Source organism: Cryptomeria japonica, chromosome 2 (genome assembly GCF_030272615.1).
Source record: "Cryptomeria japonica chromosome 2, Sugi_1.0, whole genome shotgun sequence".
Classification (NCBI taxonomy): Eukaryota; Viridiplantae; Streptophyta; class Pinopsida; order Cupressales; family Cupressaceae; genus Cryptomeria; species Cryptomeria japonica.
The window spans coordinates 163,784,436-163,812,012 of NC_081406.1; the positions used below are offsets into that span (position 1 = coordinate 163,784,436).

The 27,577-nt window shown below is 38.1% G+C and overlaps 1 protein-coding gene across 4 annotated transcripts in view; it reads right to left on the reverse strand.

The window, feature by feature from the left end:
- The window catches only part of LOC131038409 (uncharacterized), a 101,925-nt gene that overhangs the window by 48,092 nt on the left and 26,256 nt on the right, over positions 1–27,577 (reverse strand). The window lies entirely within an intron of this gene.

The following is a 27,577-nucleotide window of genomic DNA, read 5'->3' on the forward strand; positions in this document are numbered from 1 at the left end:
GTTGATGATACCAGATCCTAACCACATGGTCTTGAGGGGTTTACAACACTTATCTTTAACTACCTCAATCAACTCACCAATTACATTGGAATGCTTTCCAAGTTGTGTCCTAGGCTATTATTTTACTAGTAAGTTCTAGGCTAGGGAAGACCCAAGTGTGAACCTTTGGGATAGTGGAGTAGTAATAGCTAGTCATTGGACTGTGCCATTGATCCATTCCTAGACTATTGCTAGGGATTAGCTAACGCTTGGTTAATGGAGGTGAATAATTTCCATGGGATACATTGGATGTGTTGCATGAACAATTGTGCAGGTATTTACCCTACCACACAAGCTACAATAATTGAAACTAATTTTTGTTTCGAGAGGGTGTGCTAGAAATCATCTATAGCATGGGGGTGATAGGTTTTATGCATTACTTGAGTTATGAAGAAAATAGCTAATGATATGACTAATGTCACAAGGTCATATATGTTAAAAGCTATTTCTTCATATGTGGACAAACTCATTGTCAGTGGCCTAAAGGTGATTATAGTTGGAATTCACTAGGCTTGGTAGGCTCACTACTTGAGTATTCTCTCTTGAGTCCATTTGACCCTTAGGATGAAGAGTGGAACCCAGATTAGTATGAAATACATTGAATCCTCTTCCTAATTAAGACTTGATCAATCCAATAATCACTTCAGCGTACAACGTTGGCCTTTACAAGATTGACCTAGGATAGCTTGTTGGGTCCACTTGGTTGGGGTGGATTGGGTAGTGGTTCACTTAGTTGGGTTTGTTGCACTCCCCGAGGACACAAAAAGGGAACCTCGATAGCTAGGATGATAACATGATTATTTCAATTTATATTCTCCATGAGGTATTTGAAGTGATCCTTTATTCTGGTTTTTTAATTTCATGGTTTTGTAACTACATAAAGTTATCAAACTTGCTATTGTTTGAATATGGCTAATACATGAATACATGTTCACATTATCTTGTAAGCAAAAAAATTGGTTCTCATGGCTGGATTTTTGCATATGTATCAATGCACCTAGGTTCACCCTCTAGACCTTTGTACCGATATGATTCACATTTAATATAAATCTTCTTGAATTTTACAACCATGGGACATGGGAAGAAGGGACATCATAGAGCTTCAAGAAGAACTCGAATGAAAACAAAACCATTACCTAAACTTGGTGAGCTCAAGAAGGCTATACCAAAAATAGAAATTGAGACAATATTTGATACAAAGACTTTGGCCTCCACTTGAAGATAAAGTGAATGCAGATCAAAAAAGGAAAAGACAAACTAGGGCCCTCCAAATTTGAGAATCTATTGTCAAGATCAAACCATTTGTAAGTTTGAGACTTTCCCTTTAGATGTGGGCATTATGCTCCACTCATGAATAAATAGGTCATAGAAAAATATGATCAGGTACACTAAAAGGCAAATGTAATTGAGGAAACCTCTAAGTAAAACTCCACTAAAGAATAGAACATTGTTGTAAAATGGAAACTATATATATATATATTATAGGCTGATCAAAATCACTTTATTTAATTTTGGAGTGGTTTGAAATGAACCTTCCTTTAAGTAAATGTAATGGTATGAGTTTAACCATTAAAGAGGACTAAAACAATTTCTTGTTGTTTTCAACCACAAAGATTGAACGTATATATTATGAGGACAACCAAGAAGGGACCAAGTCCCAGCATAGCAAATATTCTATATGCTAGTGGAAACATGACACCTCCACCAAAAATGTTACCAAAAGAACTTCAAGCTGAATAATAAAACACTCTTTGAGCTAGCATACCCTCCAAGAATGTCAGCTAGAGAGATTATCAAGACATCAAGAACAAAGGACAAACCATAACATTGATTTGGGCATCGAAGAACAGGTAACTTGGAGGAAGAACCCTCAAATTTTTATCATGGGAATAACTCTCGAATACCCATTCACAATCCATCACCTATGGATCGACAAGGATATGATAAGAAGGATACCTTGATTTGGGAATTAAAGAAAATGAAGCCACCAAAATATGATGAGACATTTTGATGTAGAGTGGACAACTAGAAGGTAAGAAGACCCAAAACCATCCCTCTATGCCTTGACTGAGGCCCTATACAACCCCACAACTAGGGTTCTACACACACCAATGCAACCAATCACCTACTGCACTTCCTAAGGAGGGTTTGGACTATTCAACAGCTAAGATCACTCACCCTAGCCTTCCAACCAAGTTTGGAAGTCTCCTTTTTACACCCAGGTCAAGAAACCCCTATCTAGGCCTAATCCTAGTAGCCCTGCCAGACCGGTATTTCCCAGATCATTCAACATTTTCCCAAAAAACTCTAGGAACAAATTACAGATTTGAATACCCTTTTAGGCTTTAAATCCAATCCCAAGAGATTGAGGTTTGACTTTTCTCCAGCACCCCTAAGCACCTACTGAGTTTGCGAACCTAATAGGCCTGTTTTCCAAAGCAACTACTTGAAGATGGGGTTGTAGAACCAAGATCACCACCTAGACACGTTCCCTAGGCCTCTAATAGACCAAATCCACCATTATAACTGTCACAAAACACTCCCTAGGTGACTGTTTGTTCATTCCTCCTTGTAGGCCAAACTAAACACATTGTCTTGTTTAGCCTAGGTTTTGGTGGTAACCACACCAACCCTCACTCCCAAGTTCCACCCTTTTGAAGTCTCAGTGTACACACCCCTAACTTGCATTTTCCAAGAGGCCGTTGAATTACACAAAGGAATTTGCAAGTTAGGGCCACATCTTTGGTGAAACCCTATGAATCGGGGTTTTGAATGGCAGTTTTTGGTAAACTGACCACAACTCACTCCAAACTCTTCCAAATGGAGTCAGACCACTTGCATTTGAACCTGCACTCACACCACAATCCAACCAATTCAAAATCCCATGCAAGTAAATCCTCTGTCAGATCGTACAGTACGGAAAACAATGGGAATTGGGTAGAATCTGAGTTTTCTTGTTATTCAAACCACCAAATCTTTACATGCTACATCCAACACCAGCATGGATGATCTTAGAGGCAGAAATAGACCTTCCCCCAATGGCTACAACTGTTTTCCAATTGGTTATGGCCGTTGGAACCTCTTTTCCCAATCGGTAAAAAAATGTTGCTTAGCAACTTTTGCAACTTTTGACAATTTTGCATTTTTGACACTTTTGACATGCCAATGTCCCTAATGGAATTTTTAGACCTATCCTAGGCCTAAAACAACTCAAGAAAACTTATCAACATGCCTCCTACACTACATGAACCCCATGGCCTAATTTGGTCTCTAAGAATTTATAAATGACCTTAGAGCCATTTGGCCTTACAAATGGGTTCTTTATTACATCCAAACTGGTCCAATACATCATCCTAGGGTCTAAGACCACCTATCCAACACTCAAACAACAAATGAAAACCAAAAACCAAGAGGGTGCCCTGCACCACATTTGGAGATGTAGAAAAGCCTTGGTTAATTGGTCTCAATTATTTTAGCTTGATTAACATGGATAGCAACACTAAGGCTTGATTAGAAATATATCAACAAAAAGGAAAAACTTCCCTATGGTGGGACCATTACGTTGCCATAAAAGTACTTATTTGCTTGTCATTGTGATTAGAAAATGATGAAATTCATCACAGTAAGGAACCATGGCCATGTGCAAGTACATGGATAAATTTATAAGCTCTTGCTATGACATGTGCATTACCTAAAAGAAGAGGAAGATGGGGTGAAAAAGTTCATCTCCAGTTTGAACAAAAGCTTGATGTATGCCACTAAGCTCACTCGACCTAAGACTCTAAACTAGGCAATAGAGGAAACCACCATCACAAAAGAAAAGTGAAGAAGCAAGCAAGAAAGGAGATAGATGGCATCCACATTTTCCCATGCCAACAAAAAGGAATATAAGAAAAGTTTATAATTGGAACAAACTCCCCAAAAATTCAAAAGGAGCCAAGGAGAACATTGGAATTCTAGGGAAGCAACACCCTCAAAGAATGGAGAGGAAAGATGGCAAAAATCATATAATCATGTGGCCCCCTCAAATTCCTATAAGGACCATGGAAGGAAAGAGGAGAAATACAAAGAAGGATTTTGGTTATTTAGAGGAAATCGCTTCAAGAAAGTGTCCCAAGATGGAATATTATAACACTAAGTCAACCATCAAGATCTATGCGACCATTGATAGGCATGAGGCCAACAACCAAGATTCTCTGATAGAGATTCCATGTACTTTTCATGGGCAAACTATCATTATTTTGGTCAATTTAGGAGAAAATCATAGCTTCGTATCTCCTAACATATTGAGTAGATGCAATGTTAGTCCTAATTACCTAAGTTGAGAAAAGGTGGAAGTAGATTTTGGGTTTGGTGAGACTTAAATGATAGATTTTGTTTTTAAAGGACACAAATATTGACCTAGGAGGTACAAGGACCAAGGTAAGTTTACTGGTCACCAAGCTAGGATCATATGATGTGATACTAGGGATGGATTGGTTCAAAAAGCATAGAGCAACATTTGATTTCTACAACAAGTTAATTGAGTGCCTAGATGACCATGGAAAACTAGTGGTTCTTCAAGGCATGCCAAGGCCAATAATGATCTGAATAGTATAAACTATGCAAGCTAAACAAGATATAAGGAAGGGGTGTAAACTCCTCTTAATCAAGGTATATGAAGGGGGTGAAGATCCTATTCCAACTATAGATGACCACCCAATGCTTCAAGAGATCTAAGATGTATTTCCTAAATAACCGCTAGGATCGCCCCCTAAGCATCAATTTGACCTCTATTGAGTTGGTCTTAAGAGTTGAGCTTATTTCTAGGGCCCCTATTGAATGAACATAGTTGAGTTGCAAGAACACAAAATATAATTGGATTAATTTATATATAAGGATTTAATTTGGCCTATTGTGTCTCCATAGGGAGCTCCTTTGTTATTAATCAAGAAGAAAGATGGAACATTGTGACTATGAGTGGATTATGAAATGCTCAACAAGGTAACCATAAAAATAGATATCCTCTTCCCTGAATTGATGTTCTTCGATCAAATGAAGGGAGATACCATTTTATCTAAGATTGATTTAAGGTTTAGATATCATCAGTTGAGAATCAGGGAGGAAGACATTCCAAAGACAACCTTCAAGACTAGGTATGGCCACTACGAGTTTCCAGAGGTTCCATTCAACCTAATGAATGCTCCTTCAACATTTATGAGTCTCATAAATCACGTCTTCCATGACTTATAGATAAAAAATTCTATTGGTATTTCTAGATGGCACCCTAAATTTACTCCAAGAATTTAACAAAGCATGAAGAACACTTGAGAATCATGCTACAAAGGCTTTGTGAACATAAGCTCAATGACAAGCTAAGTGCTCCTTTCAACCCAAAATGCATTACCTAGGGCACATCCTATTTTCCAACAGGATTTCTACCGAATCATCCAAAATTTAGGCCATCACGTAATGAACCACACCTAAAAATGTGTTCAAGTAATGGAGTTTCATAGGAATGGTTAGGTATTACATAAGATTCATGGATGTCTCCAAGGTTTCCAATCCTATAACTTCATTGCAATGAAAAGAGAAAAGGTTCAAATGTTCAAAGAAATGTGAAAGGGCATTTCAACAATTAAAACAAACTTTGACCATCACACCTATTTTGCAAGTACTTGATCTCAAAAGAGATTTTGTAGTCTAGACCAATGCCCCCTTGGATGAATTAGGAGGATTATTGATGCAAGATGACTAGGTATGAGTTGTGCAAAAGAAGAGACCATGAACCCAATCATTCCACTCATGACTTCGAGTTGGCCACAATGGTGCATGCCTTTAAAATTTGGAGGCATTACTTAGTAGGGAAACCATTCAAATTAAATACAAATCACAAGGCACTCCAATAATTGTTCACATGACTTGACCTAAATGCTTGTCCAAGAAGATGGGTAGAGTTCCTAAGAAGTTATGTTTGACATCTCTTATGTAAAGGAGAAGGAAAATTGACTAACACATGAGTTGAGTTTGCAGGGTTAGTTTGGCAGCCACCACACAAGTATCTAAACAAATGCAAGGAGTGGACCCTTTATACCAACAAATGAAATGAAATTCGGAGCAAGAAATGAACCAAACAAAATATTCCCTAGGGGATGAAGATATCATTTGATACCGAGGTCAAATTCTTGTATTCAGTGAAGGGGAATTGCAAACAAGACTTTTAGAGGAAATCCACAATGCTCGCTATTAAGGCCATCTAGGGGTGATCAAGATGTATGCAAATCTAAGAGATCTCTACTTTTGGCCAAGAATGAAAAAATAAATGGCAATCTTTGTAGCAAAGTGTCTAGAGTGCCAATGGGTTTAAGCTGAGTGTTGCCATCTCACAATGGTATTATATCCACATGAAGTACCAAAGCACAAATGGTTTGTAATTTCTATGGACTTTGCGATGGGTTTACCTAAATCTCGCCTTAAGCACGATAGTATCCTAGTGGTGATTCATTGGCTAACCAAGGTAGAACACATTATACCTAGAAATGTTAAGGATGATGCTCAAGTTATAGAAAGAAAGTTCCTTAAGGAGGTAGTTAGATTGCATGGGGTTCTAGAGATAATCATCTTTGACAAGGACAAATTACTCACCTCCCAATTCTGGACTCCTCTAATGATATCCTTGTACTAATCTTAACTTCAACACATCCTACTACCCAAAAATAGATGGCCAAATTGAGAGAGTCAACCAAATTATGGAGGATATAGTGTGAGTGCATGTAATGGACCAATCAACCAAGTGGGAAGAGTACTTACCATTGACAAAATTTTCTTATAATAGAACCTACCAATCCTCCATTCAAATGATGCCCTTTGAAGCACTTTATGGTAGCAAGTGTAGGGCATGGATTGGACAATCGAATCCACATAGGGCTTGAGATACTTTAACAGTATGACTGAAAAGTAAAATCTTATCAAGGAAAGATTAAATGAATCCTTAGATCACCAAAAGAGCAATGCAAATGAAAAGATAACTCCAAGAAAATTTGAAATAGGGGACAAGGTGTTCCTTTATGTTAAAACCCAAAAGAGTAATGAAATTTGGCAAGACTACCAAATTGTCCCCACAATTCATTGGACCTTTTGACATTATAAAGAAGATTATTCATGTGGCTTACCTAGTTTCTCTTCCCTCATCTCTCTTGTATACATAATATGTTTCATCTGTCTTTGCTAAAGAAATATGTAACTAGACCGACCCATGTAATTGATTGGAAGGCACAACAGGTAGTCATCTAAGCCCAATACAATCATCAATCGTGAATAGGTACAATATCACATTGCTCAACCACACTATATAGTAGATTGAGGTCCTTTGGGACCAATATGGGGAATTTGGAGAGCTACCTAGGAAGAAAAGGGAATTAAACGAGAATACCCCTACTTATTTGACTAAGTTGGGATGGCTTTTCTCTGGGGGGGGGAATGTAACATCCTGTTGACGTGTATTTTGTACACCATCATACACAGAATAAAATACCAATAGGCATCTTATCCTCTCTTGAGAAAAAGTCTCTAACTGCTGAAGATTCGAATAAAGGATCAGTTAGGATGACTCCAAGGTTCTGGTTAGTAGCGAGGTTTTCTTTGACAGTAGGCTAAGTCTTCTTAGTCTCGCCCCTCTTAAGTAATATTTTTCCTTCCAACATGTCTTCCTTTTTGGCTGGGAAGGTTATGGTCTGGACCATGCACTCGTTTTGTTTGGATTGTCCTTGGGGATCGGCTTCCTCTTGGGTCACGTTGATAGCGGCTTGAACATTTGACCTAGCTGTACTAGACTCACTTAGGCTATGGATTACTGCTTCTTTGATTTCTGACACCTTGAGCAACTCGTAGAGTGGTAGACTCATTTGGACTTTCTTGAGTTCATCCAACACCAGTGCGGCCAATCTTTTCATTTCATTTCCCGCGGGAGGTGCAACATTCCTTTGTCTGTATTCTTGTGTGTTCTGCGGGTACTCTGGGATGTTGCTAGCTTGGGGATCCGGCGGAGTAGAGAAATTGTTTGGAGGGATCGATGTAGTTAAAGGTTCTTGATTCCTTTGATTTCTATGATAAACTCTTTGATTCACACCTCCTGAAGATTGATGAAACACCTCCTTTATTCCTTCTACTAGGACACTGTCGTTCAATGGTGGAAAATAATACTCTGAATCCTCTACAGGTCCATTTGCAGATGCAGGTGGGAATTGAGATCCTGGTGGTACCATCGGTCCATTAGCTGACTCTGGTGGAAATCTTCCATTTTGTACTTGACTAATTTCTTCTGGTGAATACTTGCAGGTTTCCACAATCATGGCTTGACCGTACTGCGTGGTTGGAACAATTTCATATCCTGTTGTGGGAGGATTTTCAGGTGGATTAGTGGTGCGCATCTCTTGTTGGAAAATGTCAGCCGCGATCTTGAATTCAGGACACTGCAGCTCAGAATGTTGGTTCGTATTGTGGAGTCTGCACCAACTGGACAAGGCTGCTTCTGCTAAAAACACTTTACTTGTAGAAGGATTTTCTTGATTCTGCGAATTTGGAGGATTATCTAGAGGCATCACCACATTTCCATTGTTGGGAGCCGTATTCCAAGGTCTCCTCTGGAAGCCTTGGTTGTTATTTCCTTGATAGTTATTTCTAAATCCTTGATTATTATTTCCTTGGTAATTTTGGTTGTGATTGATCCTTTGCATGCTTTGGAGTTGATTATTCTGGTTCCTCAAATGAGTCACCTCAGTTGATAGCTTCTTGACTTGTTCAATCAATTCTTTCATTTCGTCCTTTTCTTCTTGTGTCCTTGACGAACTTGTGGCATTTTGCAAGTACACAGGTTGTGCGGGTGGAGCTTGAGAAATTGGAGCTCCAGGGTGAAGGACCAACTGATTTGCCGGCTGTACGCTTGGATATGTTGCTTGCGGGATTGGATTCATGACTGGAGTTTGGTTGGCCAAGGCCGTACCAACTGCCTGCATCTGGTTCGGTGCTGCGACAGGTCCCATGTGTAGTAGTGGCCCAGTGATATTTTGACCCATGTGCTTACTGACTTCAATAGCCTTTGCATAGGCCGCATTTAGATCATTCGGAGTCAGGTGCGTCCTTACGAACATAGCAGTGAGATGATCTAAGGCTCCATAGTAAATTTCTCTGGGATCTGCAATGAGATAAGGAGGACGTAGCATTGTGTATGCGCGGTGAAATCTGTTGTTGAAAGAAGTAATAGGTTCATGTTCTCTCCTTCGAACCTCCACAAATTGTCTATATAACTCAGCTGGTGTGGTTGGGATACCAAATTTGGCAATGAATGCATCTTTCATCGCGTCCCAAGTCCTGATGGACCCTGTAGGCAAATGAATGAACCAAAAATATGCCTCTTCTCCCAATGAGTAGGGAAAAAGCCTACATGCCACATCTCCATATTCAATTTGTCTGTTACGAAGAAGGTCTTCGAACATCTTGATATGATCTTCTGCCGTGCGATGGAAATCACTGACATTGAACTTGGAACAAAAGTGCTCTGGATTTTTCGGCATATCATGATAAACTGCAAATTCCAACGGTGATGGATTGTTGACTAGCCAAGTCGCACCATTGAGTATATGAGGAGGAGGAGGTGGAGGTGGAGCACGTTGAGCCATCGTACTCTTTGAAACTGAACTTGATGAACTAGCTTGGCCCTTCGTTTGAGAAATTGCCTGGATACTGGATTGGATTGCTGCTTGTACTTGCTCTTGAAGAACTTGTGATGACTTAGGAGATCCTTCCAATCTTAGTTCAAATTCTTTGGGAGTGTCTTCTCTTTTGACTCTCTTCGCCTTAGAAGTAAACTGGAGTTCACTTAGATTCTTGATGCCTGGTGTTGATCTCAATAACCTTTGATGTTTCTCGGGCGAGAAAGAACCAATGCGATCCAGCGTGAAGTCTTGCGAGGATTAATGTGGGTTCCTTTGATTGCGAAGTTCTCTAGCTATGACCCTTCGATGTTCTTCGGCTCTATCTTCCTCTTGTTCCAAGATAATTCTGACTCTGTTATACTCAACTTCACTTCTCCTTGCGTTCCACGCTACTTGATTCAATTCTGAAATGATATCTTCTTGAGTATTGCCTATATGCAAATTCGGTTGTACTACTTGATTTAGTCCTTCATGTGGCAACACCATCGTACTTCATGATTACTTTTGCAATGTATTCCTCTTCAAAATGTGAGCTTTCGGAAATTCGGAAAATGGCCCCTCCTTCTAGCGCCAATTCTGTTGACGTGTATTTTGTACACTGCCTAACACAGAATAAAATACCCAAGGGTACCTTATCCTCTCTTGAATAAAGCCTCTGATTGCTGAAGATATCGCGAAAAAGGATCAATCAGGATGACTCCAAGGTTCTTTGATGTAGGGTCTCTACGTGTGGATAAGCTCGCCGTGGTATGATGTGATTTGCTGGAATCACAAGGGGACTTACATTTGATGATTGAACTTCCGATCTGCTTTGCTGGAACACAAGCTCTTACTGGCTTAGATTTAAAAAAAATGGAAAAAGGATGAGGGCGAAGAGAAGATCTAATCCTAATACTAAGAATGTAGGAGCAATGATTTGATTTTTGATGAAACTCTAACTAGGTCTTGTTTTGACATCAATGGACCATCTCCACAAGGCTAGTGCGATCTTCTAAGGGAAGCTTTATGATGTTCAAATCATCACCGCAGGCATAGACACCATCAAGTTGATGCATATCAATGAAGAAGCGACAAATTGAAATTGAGCTTAAGCTGAATGATTCCAGTTGACTACACAAGGCAAGTCTGCAATCAACAAACTGCTAGTAGTATGGATATACGAATTCCACCATTAATCAATCGCATTTCCTCCATTCATCTAATCATCTACCATCTAGGATTGAAGACTCAACAAGAAACCATGCAAATTGCAAGAAACGACACACTTCACCATTACTTCAATGAAAATGGAGTTTGTTTACAATCAATGGCAACAATTTCTTGCCTTGTCCTCCTATTTTACTCTAATTGCTATTCTATCAATTTCTAACTACTCTCTATCTACTAATTGCTTTCTATTATTTACAACTCTCTCTCTAATTATTGGTAATTGCCTTCACAAATGAAATGCCTGGGCTTATATAGTGCCCACAATACAATTTGATGGCTTAGATCAATTCAAGATCAATGGCCAAGATTCAACAATGAAAACCCTAATTAGGGTTTGTTACAACCATTACATAACATTTAATGCTTGACCAATGATAAAATTGTATTGCTTGGACACATGTCCTCTCTGGAAAAAATCGACCAATGGATAGCCAGGGTAGGTACATCGGAGTTTGTGTCACCTTCCATGAGTTAAGTACATTGAATCTGGACATGCTGAGATGGACCTCACTGATTGGAGACGTGATGACTAGGATGTCACCTCATTTGACACTTGTAACTTGGTAAATATTCAACTTGATGTTGTTGAGAAGCTAGCTTTAACTAATTCTTCTGGAACTATTTACTTCTTCAACGAGCCCTTGTTCTAACTCCTTGTGTCCTTGATGTGCAGGATGATGATGTACCTCGCCTTGGAACGTTGGATTGAAAGAGGTCGCCCCTATCCTGGCTCGATCGTCCCGGCGAAGACCGTCCTTGATCCGGCTTGATTTTCCTTGATGAGATCTCCATTCGATGCCTACACAACATTTCATAATTAGTAACTAGATATTGCAATGCATAACATAGATTAGATTAATTTTAGGAAACTTCATGATAAGTCTTTGAGTTATCATTTCCTAAAAAAAACGATTGAGCTATTACAATTCAAAATTCAAAATTCAAAATTTGAAGGCTATGACGATCAACAATCAAAATCAAAACAATAAATCCATATCGCCATACCTCACTTGAGAGCTAACTCTAGAATGCAAAACAAGGAATCTGCCTAGGCAAAATTGATATTAGATGGCTTCAACGTGATCTCTTGTTCAAATTAGGAACTTCGCCACCTTTGATATGTCCTTGACGTGATCTTCAATGTCCTTGGCAAGTTCGCTCAAGTGGAAACTAAGTTCGCACTCCTTTGATGATATTAGCGCCTTCCTTTGCTTGAAATGAAATTCGCACCTCTAACACACAATTCGCACTACTCCTTTGTCTTCCTCAAATCGCACTTGAATGATAAAATGGTAATGTGAAAATAACAATCTTCACCACCCTTTATAAGCGCTTACCTCTCATCACCATATAAGCCGACTTTTGTAAAAATAAAGCAATTTAAACGATTTTTAATAAATAACAAGGGCCGACCTTCATAAAACAAATAAATACCAAGCGCTCCATTTAATTTTTTTTTTTATTAATTAATAATTAATTATTAAATGCCTTTATCATTTAAATTATCAAATTCGATTTTTTACAAAGGCAAAAATAATTAATAAATATCAAGCGCAATATTTAAATGCTAATTAATTGAATCTTTTAATTTATCGAATTTTAGCATTTAAAATAGATTCAAAAATATTTGTTTAAGCGCCAAATTTTGAAGATGAACAATACATACCTCATCGCCCTGGTCCCTGACTGAGGGACAGGAGCGATCCATTAACTTTGTCTTGATCCTTGCATTTTTGACTTTCAAAGTCTTCATCTCCACGTTGAATTTGCCATTTTCGTTGGGTTCTTCGAGCTTGATTGATTTGTTTTTGCAAACGAATGCCCTTTAGATGTGATATCGCCCTGGTCCCTTGGAGAGGGACAGGAGCGATCTTCATGCTTTCTCCTAGATCTTACATCTTCAATCTCCAATTTCCATCATAAGGCGAATAATAACATTGTTTCTTCATTCCACGCTTGTCTCACTTGACTTCTACAAGACGTATTTGATGTTTGGAAGGTTATCGCCCTGGTCCCTGGGAGAGGGACAGGAGCGATCCTTGTCTTCTAGCTTGAAATTCTTCGTTCTTGATTTCAACTCCTCGTTCATCACCTTTCAAAAGATGTTTCAATCCCTTTGCAACTTTGTTTTGACATAATCTTCGAAGGATGTCAAGTGTTCTAACAAATATCGCCCTGGTCCCTTGGTGAGGGACAGGAGCGATCCTAGTGTCCTAGCTCAAATTTGCAAACTTTTAACCTTTGCTTCTTTGTTCATCACTTTCCAAATGGCGTCCTTGATCTTGCCTATCCTTGCCTTGTCTTGATTTTGGAGGAAAATGAATGATCCTATGCAAATCGCCCTGGTCCCTGACTGAGGGACAGGAGCGAATTTGATGTTTCAAGCTCAACTACACTTGGCCACCTTCAAAAATTATCTTCAATGGTCTTATTGTGCCCCATTTTATTCATCTTTGGCTTGGAAATCATTCAAATTTGGCAAGAAATTCATCTAAGACAAAAATCGCTCAGGTCCCTCCCTAAGGGACAGGAGCGAACTTGAGCATTTGGGTCCCTTGTTGATGTTTCATAATCTTCAATTTGTCTTCAACGGGTTCAACTCACCTCCTTTCTTGCCTTCGAACATAAAACTTGCTTGATCTTTGCCCAGTGCATACCCTATGAAGAATTTCGCTCTGGTCCCTGGGAGAGGGACAGGAGCTACAATAGACTTCGCCCTGGTCCCTGACTGAGGGACAGGAGCGATTTTTGCATTTTGGTTCATTTTTCTTCACGACGGCACTTCAAGTTATATTCATTTGGTAAAATGCATCTCTTTGGACTTCTTCAAATCATCAAGTCGTTAAAATCCTGCGAGGACAAAGCAATGTCAGACTTTAAGCTCCGGTCCTTCACTGAGGGACAGGAGCGAAATTTGCTCTCTAGGCCAAATCGTTACAATTTTCATCAAAAAAAGTCTTGGCTAAGGAAGATATCATCTTACTTAATGCTATGAATAAAAGTTAATGTCCAAAAAAGGTCTAAAATTGTGCATATAAAGAAAATCGCTCTGGTCCTTCAGTGAGGGACAGGAGCGAATTTGACCTTCTAGGCAAAACCTTCATCATTTCATTGTTTTTGATCAAGTCTGGATGCTCTATCATGCTCATTTCGTCCTTCACCATGCCTTTGATGTCTCAATTCGTCCAAACAAGGTCAGGAATGGCTCAAATAAGTATTATCGCTCTGGACCCTTGGTGAGGGACAGGAGCGCTTCGCCTTGGTCCTCCTGGGAGGGACAGGAGCGAAATTCGCTCTGGATCCTTAGTGAAGGACGGGAGCGAAATTTGACTTTTGAGACTCTCTATCAGGACAATTTTTATGGGATATAACATTTAAGTATAAGTGACATTTCCTTCTATGTTTCTTCTTTCTTATACTTTAAGTTATATTCCATATATACTTTCAGGATGTTTGAGAGTGGTTTCAGACCTCCAGGAGTTATATTGCAAAATCTAGTTTTTTGAGGTTTTTCAGTTTCCAGACTTAGTCAAATTTCAGGATCAGGACATTCCAGACTTAGCCGAATTTCAGGATCAGGACCTCAGACTTAGCCAAATTTCAGGAAACTCCAGACTTAGCCAAATTTCAGGGTCAAGACATCACTCAAGCCGGACTTGCTATCCCATTGATCTCCCCGAAAGCACTCAAAATGCAAAGGCTAACTGACAAAACCCTAAAAGACCTAAAAAGACAAACCCTAAAAAGCAAAAAAAAGCAAGGGTCCCCATTTGCAATGGGGCGATGTGTGAAAACGTCACAACATCTAGCGCCACCTTGAATAAATGTTGAAAAACATTTCAGAGATAAAGACTCTCCAGCCAGGCGTCTATAGCCCTGATGGAGTTATCCGTATATTCCCTTTAGCCAATTTTGATATTTCATTTCATTTCATTTTTTTTTATTTTTCTCTTTCATTTTCTCTTTTTTTTTCTTTTGATATTGCTTTTTCACTCCGTCAATTCCTTTGACTCGTAAGCAGTGAAGCTTACTAGGGTTTGAGGATTGCGGTGGCGCTGAAGCCAGATTTTAGATTTTTCACCAATCACAGCTTTGCCTGAAAACCATAATGACTCGGAGTCTATTAATGTGTGAAGATTTATGCAATAGTACCTGATGCGGCAGTCAAGACTCTTCTCATGCAAAATGAACTAGGAGAAAGAAGAGGTAAATGGGTCGCCATTATCCAAGAATTTGATATTGAAATACAGCCCATGAAACTTGTTCGAGGACCATCCACAGCAGAGCAGACATTGGAGATACAAACTTAGGCAACTTTAGCACGAAGAAATTTCGAGAGGTCCCTTACATTGGCAAGCCATCACCTGTCGCTCGGAGAATAATCGAGAGTGGCATCATTAAGGCGGCCGACTTTCCTCCAGCTGTTCAGTGCCATGAGTTGATGATCGAGTGTGCTCGTCACTATGATCCACAGTCCAGAACGATCGTGTCCAATGAGGGAAACACTTTGGCGTACCTTTCAGAGGAAGCTATAAGTGAAGCTTTCCATCTTCCAGAGCACAGGGACATGATATATAAGAGCATAGAAGGAGCCACATCAATGTACGAAGATGATCCAGATGCTTGCCTAAGCATAATTAACAAGAACTGGTTACTCAAGAGCCGTCCCCGTCTGAGCAAGATCCCGAACACACCACACAGGATTGATTTCCAGGAGGAGTACAGAGATTTGATTACAATGCTCAACCGAGTTACAGGAGCCCCTCATGCCTTCTATTTTGAGAAGTGGATGTTCTACTTCATCCAGGTGATCGTTCAAGGGAAAGGTACGATACATTGGGCTAGAATGATTAGCCATTGCTTAGACGTACAGTTGAGGAGACTCAAGGCTACTAAGTCCTTCCACATTGTTCATACGTCATCTATGCCTTGATCAGGAGTGTTGAGTACGCAGGACTACCTCACAGAGGAGTGATTGGAAGAGGACCCGGCGAGGTCAGAGCTTGTGATTCCTATGCCTACTTGCATCATCCGCCAGGAAGCAACTACAAGCTAGTTAATGATACCTTCACGATGAACATCACAAGGACGTTGCAAGGTGGGATTCACAACAGATTATCTCAAGATGCACAGGATTTAATCAAGAGGTACGGTGCTTGGTTCATTCAGTTTCCCAAGTTCACTTATATTAGAGTGCATGGATGTCCTTTACCTCCATACATGTTGCCGAGATATCCGACAGACAGAATTGTGTTACTTGAAGTAACAAGGCAGTTGGCAGCATATGCGAAGGCATTCAGACACAGACATCAGAATGGAGTTCCAGTACCTATCATTTTGGGCAATTCAGTTGAGGTATGTCCTAATGCTTTAGCCATGGATGACGCAGAGAAGGAGTTAGCCTTGTATTCTTTTTCATCTTTTGCTTTGAGAGAAAGCTTTGATCCACATGGACATTTAGAGGAGACGGTCGGCAGAAGGTTTAAGCATGAGTACCAAATAGAAGATTTTATGATGAATCTCTTAGATGATCTTGAAGTGAAACGGAAAATGCATTCTAGATTGCCTTTGGATTTCATCAGGAAATGCAGGATTTACAGAGTGGCCGACCAAGCTCAGGACAGTGGCAGACATATCCAGTCATCATATGATCGAGAAAGCAAATCAGTAAGGTTAGATTGGAATGAGCCCGAGGTCGTGGATTTAGATGCTTTAATGGCTCCAGTTTTGTCTTGTACTCGCAGATGGGTTGACGTACAACATCAGAAGTTGAGAGAGCAAGGCATAGCTATGACTTTCACTTTGGAAGAGAGACCAGCCGAAGGTGGAGCTAGTGTGAGTGAAGGCAATCCTAATCCTAGAAATTCAGGTGAAGGTAACCTTCGATGTGCCAGTGAGGGCAATCTCCATCCGAGAGGTTCGAAGAGGAAAGAGAGACCTGGAAAGAGAGAATCTTCCAAGAAGAAACAAGAGGCCAACCGAGATCGTTCATCCGGTACATCTTCTAGACCAGAGAAGAGGACACTTCAAGTGGAAGAATCCATGGAGTCGATGGTACAAAATGACAGGCAGGAAGAAGGACAGGCACAGCAAGGGTCACCAGATGGATCTCTCCAAGATTATGAGTTAGATGAAGATAAAGAAGACAATGAAATGACATCTCCTCCCAGACAAGAGGAAATAGTGCATAAAGAAATTCAAGTTCAAGAGACAAGATCGGCTATCCCAGATTGGTTGAAGGAAAGATTAACCAAGGTGATCGTAGTGGAGGACGAGGACAATGCAATTGATTTAGAGAGCCTTGTTGGACGTTCACACGAAGTAACAGAAAAGAGGAAGGCTACCAAGATGTCCAAGATGATTCGAGATGAGACTGGATCCAGAAAACTGCAGATAGCTACACCGGCAGTAGACAAATATGAGGGAGAAATCTTACAGAAGAATATGATATACAGACATTTTTGCAAGGACGCAAATGTTACAGATGAGCAATATGATCAGATGTTTGCCACCATGCTCCTGATTGAAAGAACGAAGGAACTTGAACCTACTTGGGACGCAGCTCTTCTAGATGCATTCAATCAGGTCATCCACTTGGAAGAGAGTATGAAGAATCTTCCTGAGATTCCAATTGCAGAAATCGAAGGAATCGTGACAAGATTCGTTGCATATGCCAAAAAAGAACATTGGAAAGGGAATAAGATTCTAGATGAAAGGTTGTTATAGATGACGTGGCATCTTATTTGTCATTGGTTCATGTCTCCTAGGTTTTTGTGCCAAATTTAATATTTGGCTATGTATTTAATATTGTTCAGTAAAAAGGAGGCCATTTGTAACAAACCCTAATTAGGGTTTAGGTGTCATGATCTTGACCGTTGATCTACTTTCAATCTGGACCTTTCATTGTACTTGAGGATGCTATTTATACCCTCATTTTTCATTTCATTTGTAACTAGAAAAATAGTTAGATATCAAAGAGTTTATTGTATTAGAGAATTTAGAGCTAGAAGCAATTTTATTTTGTAGCAAGATTGAGTTTTGAGGAAAGGAATTCAAGCAATTGTTGTACATGATGACTTTGAAATCAATGAAATATTGAAGTTATGGTGTTTTGTTGCAACTTTCTTGGTTATCTTCATGGTTGTTTAACCTACTTGAATCATGCTCAATCAAAGTAGTGTGTTAATTTGAAGGACATAGTGTGAGACTTGATCTTTGGTAGGATTCGTAATCCAAACCACTAGCTTCTTGCTGATTGTAGGAACGCCTTGCGTGGTCGACTGGAGAATACTTTGAGTCCCTTAATCTTCAATCATTATTGTATCTTGGATATGTACCTTCGTGGTAGTGTCTTTGATCTTTGATACATTGAATATCATTTTGTTACCTTAGAAGATCGCATCAATTTCAATTGAGTTGTTATCTTATGGCAAAATTGAAATTGGTTGAATCTTGCCAAGTCTTGTTCACACGAAGTCATTCTTAGGGTTAGATTAGATTAGACCTCTTTCAAACCCTACTCTTTTGTTATTTTTGAAAAGTTTCTTTAGTTTAGCAAATCTTGAACTTTCGGAATGCGTAAGACCCCTTGAAGGAAACAGCAAATCACATCATACCGCTGGAAGCTTGTCCACACGTAGAGACCCTACTAACCAGAACCTTGGAGTCTTCCTAACTGATCCTTTATGCGAATCTTCAGCAGTTAGAGGCTTTTTCTCAAGAGAGGATAAGATGCCTATTGGTATTTTATTCTGTGTATGATGGTGTACAAAATACACGTCAACACATCCCAATACAAATTATACTTTATTTTAGTTGAACACTTGTCCTGATGCAATTTGGATGAAGCAAAAACCCTAATCTTAAGACTATGTTCACACCTATTATTTTGGATGTTTGTAAGGACAATGATTAATGTAGTATACTGATTTAGATCGCCAATTGGAACAGTTATTAAATAAATAAAATTTATAAACTTAATAGTTTCATTTTATCTTTTCAACACATCCAATTACATCGATATATTTGTCGTACTAACCCATTGACATGCGAGTGCAAGAATTTGATGAGTTTGGCAGGTGCTCGAGGTGCAGTAAGGTAGGCTTGGAAACCTACATTGGGAACAAACCTTAAACCTTGCTACCTAGTTCGCAATTAGAAGTCAAGGCACTCTAACTAGACCACCTCCCTCCCCCTACTGTCAGGAATTGTTCATCCTTGTTAGTAATAGGCTCGTTTGGTGATTAGTTAGTCCACTCTAGTTCATTAGCTGGTCTAACCTCTCCCCTCTTTGGTAGATGCATGCATTGACAATTATATTATAAACAATAAAATGCATAAATAAATGAATAAAATAAATGGAAAGAAAGAATCCAAAAGAAAAATCAAACTACTATCAAAACAAAAAAAGAGAACGGTGATTTAAAAACTATGAAAACAAAACTAAAGAGGGAAGAAGTCATGGCTGCCCATTGGCATGTAGGAGGGCATTAAATAGGAAACCACTAGCATTTGAGAAGAAAGGTACATGCTTGACTGGGAAGGGCCTTACCACTAATGGGCACGATGTCCCAATTCCTAGGCCACCAAAACTTATCAAGCTAGGTGGAAAAAGGGCACCTAAGATTTTATAAACACCCCCATGACCCCTTGCCTATAGACACACAATTTTAGGAGAAAAGCGAGAGAGAGAGGGGGTGTAAAAAAGAAGGAAAGGGATTTGGAGTGTTGGCATGTTAGAAAGGAAGGATAAGAGCAAGCATGGCATTTTAATATTGTGCCCCAAAATTTGCAAACACCCTCATTAGGTTCCCATCAAGCTATTTTAATTTGATAATCTCTACATTTCATGTTAATTTGACCTCTATACTTGCTTGAAATTTCTTAGGGTTAAGGATTCTAGAGCTATATTTATGATGCAAAATTATCACATTAGTTTCCTCATTACTAGGCATTATTTATGCTCATATATACCAACAATATAATAGAAAATAGATAGACATGTAATGGTATCGTGATGCAGAAGAAAATAGATTCCTAGTAATTTTTTTGATGCCTCTATATCCTTAGTTGGGCGCTACATATGGCAATATGGGATAACCCTACTTAGGTTGATGCATAATGAAACCTATTGTACAAGGGATTTGTGTTATATCTACCCTTGTATGCATATATTTTCTTAACTCCCATTATACTAGACCCATAGGTAGATGCTTTATTATTGAAAGGGAGGGTCATCATATTATGGTTCTCAAATATTCAAATAGGTTACAAACTTGTGAAGCCTATTGTATTTATGACAGTTTAGTTCAACATCATAAATTGCATCCTCATACAATTTCATACTCACTTAGGCCTCACTTCAGTATTTCTGCCTTCTATGCCTTGATTCTGCTCACACCAATGCGAAATCTGTGATACTCATTCAATGCTCTGATTTTTGGGCCTTCTTTCAACCTAGATGGACTAGACTAGGGAACCTAGCACCCTGTCCTTCTAGAATAGGCGCCTAGTGCCATAGTCTAGACCAAAAGGGCCTATTTTTGAACCCTCTTAATGGTTGGAAAATATTGAGTGGGAATTGATTTCTGATGTTAACTTTCTTCGTAATTTTCAATATGTTTCATGAGGATGGGTATAAAAGAAAGTCTTATTCCTTCATTTGAAATATATCTTAAACATATCTCAAGCATCTCTCGATTACAATTCCTCAAGAGCAATTCAAATTCAAGCGAGCAAGCAGTCAAGCATCATTAAAGCACTGAAAGAGAAGTCAAGCATTTAGATTTCAAACATTAAAGATGGCATCCATGATCAAGTTATTATGAAGACATCCGTGAATTCCTACATGAAAGCATCAACCTTTTTATAAAGGCTTCAAAACAAAGGAGATTCATAAAGAAGGTATAAATTCCAATTCAACATTTTATTTCCAGATCGAGCTCTTTTTAATTTTATTCATCATAGGGTTAATTCCAAACCTGGGGTTTGACCTAGGCAAACCCCTAGATCTAAAATGTACAGATTGGGACAAATTGAACGAGATTTTGAAGAACTAGAAAACTCTAGCCATTGACAATCAACAAACAATGTCCCAACACTTTTTTTAATGAAATTTCAGGAGGAGAATTTGAGCACATTCTGATCTCAAAAATATTTTCAACATTTGAATTTGACATCTTCAAGACTAGGTCACCTAACCCCATAGTCCAACTTTTTCAAGCTCAAATTTTAGATACAGGTTCCTCTTTGTTTCCCATTTCCAAATTTGTACTTAGTGTCTACATATCTTCTCTAAAACTCTCCATTCATGATAATTTCTCACAATTTTGCATCATTATCCCTAGTTCTTGTTCTATCTTATCCAATTGCAACAAATTCAACTCAAGCAAGGTGAACAAGATGTCAATAGCCCAACCCTTTCCACTAGGATTGAGGTTGGGCCTATTGACATTTTCATTCACCTTAATGTGATGGAGTGTTGTAAATGGGTTTGATTCATAGATTGTATGTATAGACTAGTGAACCCCATTTTTCAACATTATAGATAGCATCTTTTCTGCCATCTTTTAGCAATATAACCCTAAAATCAACAACAGACTTTCCTCCCTTTTGTTTGACCATAGCACCTAAATGGTGAGGTGACTTGCTATCATTATCTAGCAGCAGTAGTCTTCATTTTGGAATCCCAACTATGAGTATTGACCTGCTATTGACTTTTATCTTGATCAACTTAAGGTATTGGGTGTTGGTTTGCTCATGACCTCAATTTCTTGATCCTCTAGGGCTGCTTGAATGAAAAAGCATTAATTCTGAATTAGTTTTAAAGTCCCTTATTAAAGTTTAAATATAAATCTACCAGTGATTGTAAGTTGTGATAGAATAATACAAAAGTTCTTTGGGGAAGATTGTTGTTCACAAGAATATAATTCCAAAAACTTCATATTGAAGAAAGAATAAGAACATAACTCTTGGTAGTTACACCTCTAATACTAACAATAGTTTTGGTTATCCCAAGACTAGTATGTCTCATACCAAAGACATGTTCTAGTACGTATGTACCGTTTAAAAGGATCAACTTCTTTAATTTAGCAATCTATGTAATGAAAACTCACCTAATAAGACCTTATGAAAACACTCTTAAGATCAAGAAAAAGGGGTGGGAGAAATAAGTGTCATATTCAAGCAAATATGCTCACAGTTGCACTTCAACATATTACATGCATGTAAGAAGTGTACCCCATATTTATACATGTGCTTGAGTATATATTCATTTACTCTAAGAAGTGCATTTGGTAAACAACCAAGTTGCTTGAAAGGTTAAGGATTGGATGATACTAATTCTTAACCATGAGTGCTTAGAAGGGTTTACAACACCATCTTTAATTGCCTCAATCAACACACAAATTACCCTTGGAATCTAAGCCAGGTTGTGTCATATGTTATTAGTTTACTAATAAGACCTGGGCTAGAGAAGATCCAAACATGAACATCCGAGATACTAGAGCAATGATAGAAAATCATTGGACTATGTCAATGATAAATTCTTGGACTATTGCTAGGGATTACCTAGTAGTTACTTTAATGTAACTATCGTATCTTCCAAGATAGAAAAAATCTATTTGTAACAGTTGAGTAGTTGTGGGGCTCCTATATTCTCTTTAGTTGTTTTCTTTTTTTTTAGCTAATCTTGTTCATTGATTTTTGGTCAATTCGTCAATCCTATTTTAGGTTTCCTCTCTCATTATTTGAAGAGAGTTTTGGCTTCCTTTTGCAATAGGAAAAAAATATGGATGCTCGAAGGTTTATTTTATCTTGGCTATGTAGATGCTAGAAATTTTAAGGATTTTAATATCAATGAATTCTCAGTTTTGTGTTACTATTGTTTCAACATGATTTGTTTTATGCATTTAAAAAATAATAGTTTAGATTTAGATTTATACTTGTTTCAATTAGAAATGTTAGTATTTGTTTATTTTTAGCAACTATGTGTGGTTATGGAGTTTTAATATAGGAGTTGACCAACATCTTTTTAGAGATTGGTTTGGAGAGGACGAAGGTCTTAATTTGCACACCACTTGGTTCATAGAGATGAAGAATTGCTAAGGGCCACCTTGGATATGATATGGGAATAATTGCATGAGTAGTTACTCTATCATGGAGGTAACAATAACCAAATCTAATTATTGTGTCAAGGGGGTATGTGTAATGTTCCTTTTATTTAGACCTTGGAATATAATTAAATGATTAAAATTATGTCGTTGAAAATAAGTAAATATGGTGATGACTAATTTTAATTATTTAATAAGGTCACAAAGTAATTAACTCCTAAGTTTTAAGTGACCTCTTTTATGTCAATGAGAAATTATAAGAGAGCCGCTTTATTATTTTCCAAGTCAAAATTTAAAATTAAAAAGAAAGGAAAACATGAAAAAGAGAGGGGAATGTGAAAAGGAGAATGTGAAGAGTTTGTCTAGTGAGTTATAAAAGAATTGTGAGAGACTCATTTGAAACATGTTCAGTTTATTCATTTTTTTTTGTGATTGTAACCCTTGTGATTCTCGAGTTTGAAGTATGGATTTGATGAAGCTTAGCCTCTTGAGAATACAAGCCCTCTTGAAAGATTAGTTTTGGTGGTGAAACTATCCACCATAGCTGTTGATTGACAAAATCACTCATATTTCACAATTGAATCCAACATTCGAGGTTTGGATATTTTATGGAGCAGGTTTCATGATATTTTGGTGTTCTTTTGTAATATTAAATTAGATACCATAGTTAAACAAATTCAATATTATGCTAGAATCGACTTGTGTGAAGAGTTGTTTTGAATAATGTTATAAGCCCATCAATGAATGTTGGACGCCATTGTTTATATTTACCAAATTTTATTGAAATCCAATAAGTGGAATAATGATAAGTGTGGAGATACTCTTGGCATGAGAAGGCGTGGCTTTGTTTATGCCTTGAACTGAGACAGAGGTATGGCTTTGTTTATGGATTGAACTGAGACAAAGGTAATCTTAGTACTGTTTACTGATAGGAATTTTGGAAGTGGGAAGTCCCAACATAAGGTGCATGATATATATATCTCAGCACACGGCAAAATTCTGTTCTAATGTATGATACTCCTGGACATCACTAGTAGCAGATTGAATTTGAATCAGCAAAAATGGTCAGTACCTTGTATTTCTAATTATTTCACTATTTTTGCTGAAGAATATTGTTAGAACATTGTTTGTCATTGAGAGCTTTCATTGTTCAGTTTATATGTTTATTTCTATAATTCTGAGGAAGATTCACAATGACATAAATATCAACTTGAATCTGTTCTCCTTACCTCTATCATACAAACCCGCGAGCTATGTGTTGGACATAATCCTGCGAGCTAAGTGTTGGACATAATTCTGAGGAGTTAAAAGAGTAAAATTTTTGGCAAGATTTCTCTAGGGTTCTTCCAGTATGCTAGCAATCACTGTAGCACAGGTGCGATAAATGTTATGCAATACCCGGGTTGTGAAGATGGTAGTTGACAATATCGCTAAGGCCACAATGTTATATATGTTGAAAGATACTTCTTCCTATACGGACAAACTCATAACCTATGGCCTAAAGGCGATTATAGGGAATCCACCTGGCTAGGTAGGCTCACTACTTGGGTATTCTCTCTTGAGCCCATATGACCCTTGAGATGGAGGGTGGATCCCCTAGGTAGTAAGGGATACATTTAATACTCTATCCACTTGAGCCTTAATCTATCCAATCATCACTTAAACCTACAACCTTGGCCTTTACAAAATTGTTCCTAGGATATTTTGTTGGGTCCACTTGGTTGGGGTGGACTATGCAGTGGTTCACTTGGTTGGGTTTGTTGCATCCAATAAGAACGCAAAAAGGGAATCCAGACAGTCAAGATGATAACATGATCATTTCAGTTCATATTATCCTCCAGGTATCTGAAGCTATGATCCTTTATTATGGTTTTATAATTTCATTGTATTGTAGTAGTGCAAACTTACCTAACTTGCTGCCTTTTGAATATGGTTATTGTATGAATACATGCTAATTTTATCTTGTTACCAAAAAAATCTCTCTCCTGGCTGGGTTTTTACAGATTTACACAAGCTATATATTGGTCAGATACTATATGAGGAAAATGAAGAAGATAAAGTTCAATGCTCACCATGTAACTACCTAAGGTACCGCACAGCCTAACTGATGTAACGTGATGTGTAGTACACAAGATATAACCAAAATATTTTTACTGAACTTTGCAGTAGCAGTAGGACAATATGGGTGTTCCATAAATCTATTTTTTTTAGGTTGTCCAAATTTTATCACTGGGAATGTTCAACATCATCAGGAACCATTTAACATACTTTGAAGCAAATCTGGAAAGGCTTGACCAAGTAACAGCAATTAACAGTGAAGGCCTGTAAAAATTGCAAATAGTCTGCGAAACTTTGCTGAACAGTAGCAAACCAACCTGGAAGAGTCTTCAAATTTCTAAAATATGGGAAGCAGCACACATTATATGATTTGATTCCATATGACCAAAAAATTTTAAAAACGATCCTAGGAAGATAATGCCCAGATGACTCAAAAATGTTAATGAGACAGGGAGGAAGAGTGGAATCAACATCCGCAATATTAATTTCATCCTTCACAAAGAGAAGGAAATCATCTATGCATGGATCCATAGACTCATGCCCTTCCTATCATAGATAGGGGAAGAGCAGGAGTAGTATAAGGTGCTGAAATTACTCAAGAGAAGTACTCGAAATACATGGTGCAGTAAACTATATCTCTCTCCACTCCTAGAGGAGATTTGTCTGGTCACATTCCCCAGAGTAGAGGAGTGAAACAATGGCAGGCGAAAGTATGAGGAAGGAGCTGCAGAATTCAGTGTTAATTGATTACAGGTCTCCTCATCCTTCAAAGAGGGTAATATCTTTGAAAGTACCTATAAGATTACATATTTTAAGGAAATGGAAAAGTATATCTTTTCCCATGAAGTTGTTTTTCCCAATGAGTATAGATACAGTGTCCTTATCAGGTATAAAGATCTAAAGTTTTGAAATTCAATTCCATTATTTGTTGTATATGGAGAAGTTATCAATTGAATTCCAATTGTCATGGATTTCCACAATATGTTGTCTTCACCACCATCAACACTGAAATCAATAGCATAGAAATTTAAGCATTTGTAGAGATTTGTGTCAGCAATAGGTTGTGAAATTACAGGCCAGACATGTTATCGAAGCAGTTTCCCAGATTACATGAGGGTTTGTGAAAAATTACTGATGAAAATTGAAAAGATAAGACCTTGAGATCATTGGTAAGCATACAATTGCTACAATCCACATCGGAAAAGAAAGATTCCAAAATGTCCAAGGGTGAACTTGTGTTGGGAAAGGCGTAGTCTTTGCTCGAGATAGGCTTCAGGATAAACCAAGCATAAAACTTCCAGAGAGAAGTACAACAAATGGAAACTCACAAAGAAGGTCAAAGGGAATTGCTAAGGAGTTAAAGGTGCACATTAACATCAGAAAACATCCCACAAATTTGGAACAAATCTAGAAATGTTTAACCATGTAACAAGAAAAACTGCCAAACACTAGCAGAGCTGTATGCAGATTTTTTCTGAACGTTAGTGAACTGTGAAACTACAGCAGTAAGTCCTTGGATGACTTGAAAAGTTGAAACCCACAAATTAATCGGTAGAATTAATGATTCAAAAACATACAAGACAGCAGATGAAACAATACCCCAAGAAGGCCAGATTACACACTCAAGTTGAGGTAACACCCAGATGAGTCTAAAATGTTAAGGAAACACATAGTAAGAGTCAAAACACTTGAACCATAAAGCAATCATTTCCAAGTTGAAGGGAATCATCCATGCAAGATCTCCTAAATTCCTCAATGCGAGGGACATTGGAAGAGGAAAACCAAGAACAGGAAAAAAGCAAGGTGCTTAGGAGACTCCAAATGAGTAGTAGCAGAAATCTAAGACTTCGTAGAGAGCATAATCTCTATTTCCACTCCTATAAAGGATCGTCTTGGACATTTTCTTCATAATAGGAAGGAATGAAGCAAAAGCATCCAATGCAAATTTAAAGAACGGTAACCCAAAAACAAAACTGTAACATTATCACTATTACATGACACACTCTTGCAAATAATTGCGATGGAACAACTAAGGAACCTATCCCTCCCAAAGCCTAGCAAAGAAGAGTGATTTGGAACCATATGAATTCAATTAGAGTTTTGAAAAGAACGTTACGAAAAAATTGGAACCCTAAATTTACTTAGCAAAGAATAGCTTTCTTCGTTGACAAAAATGATTTGCAAACACTCATTGAGCCAAGAATCTAAACCAACAAAGATGCACAAACGTGCACACATTAATGAAAACATGAAATGGCAAACTAGCACATTGATAACATACAATAGTCAAACCAAACATAATAGTAGCATTTAGAGAGTGGAAACTTTGTGATCATAATGTTTTTAGAAGCATATTATTTATTATTGACTAATGTTTGGTGGAGGTACCTAGTTCAAGCAATAACTTTGCAACTTCACATGACATTTGGCTTTTAACAATTGTTCACAAGAAAACTAGGTCCAGAAATC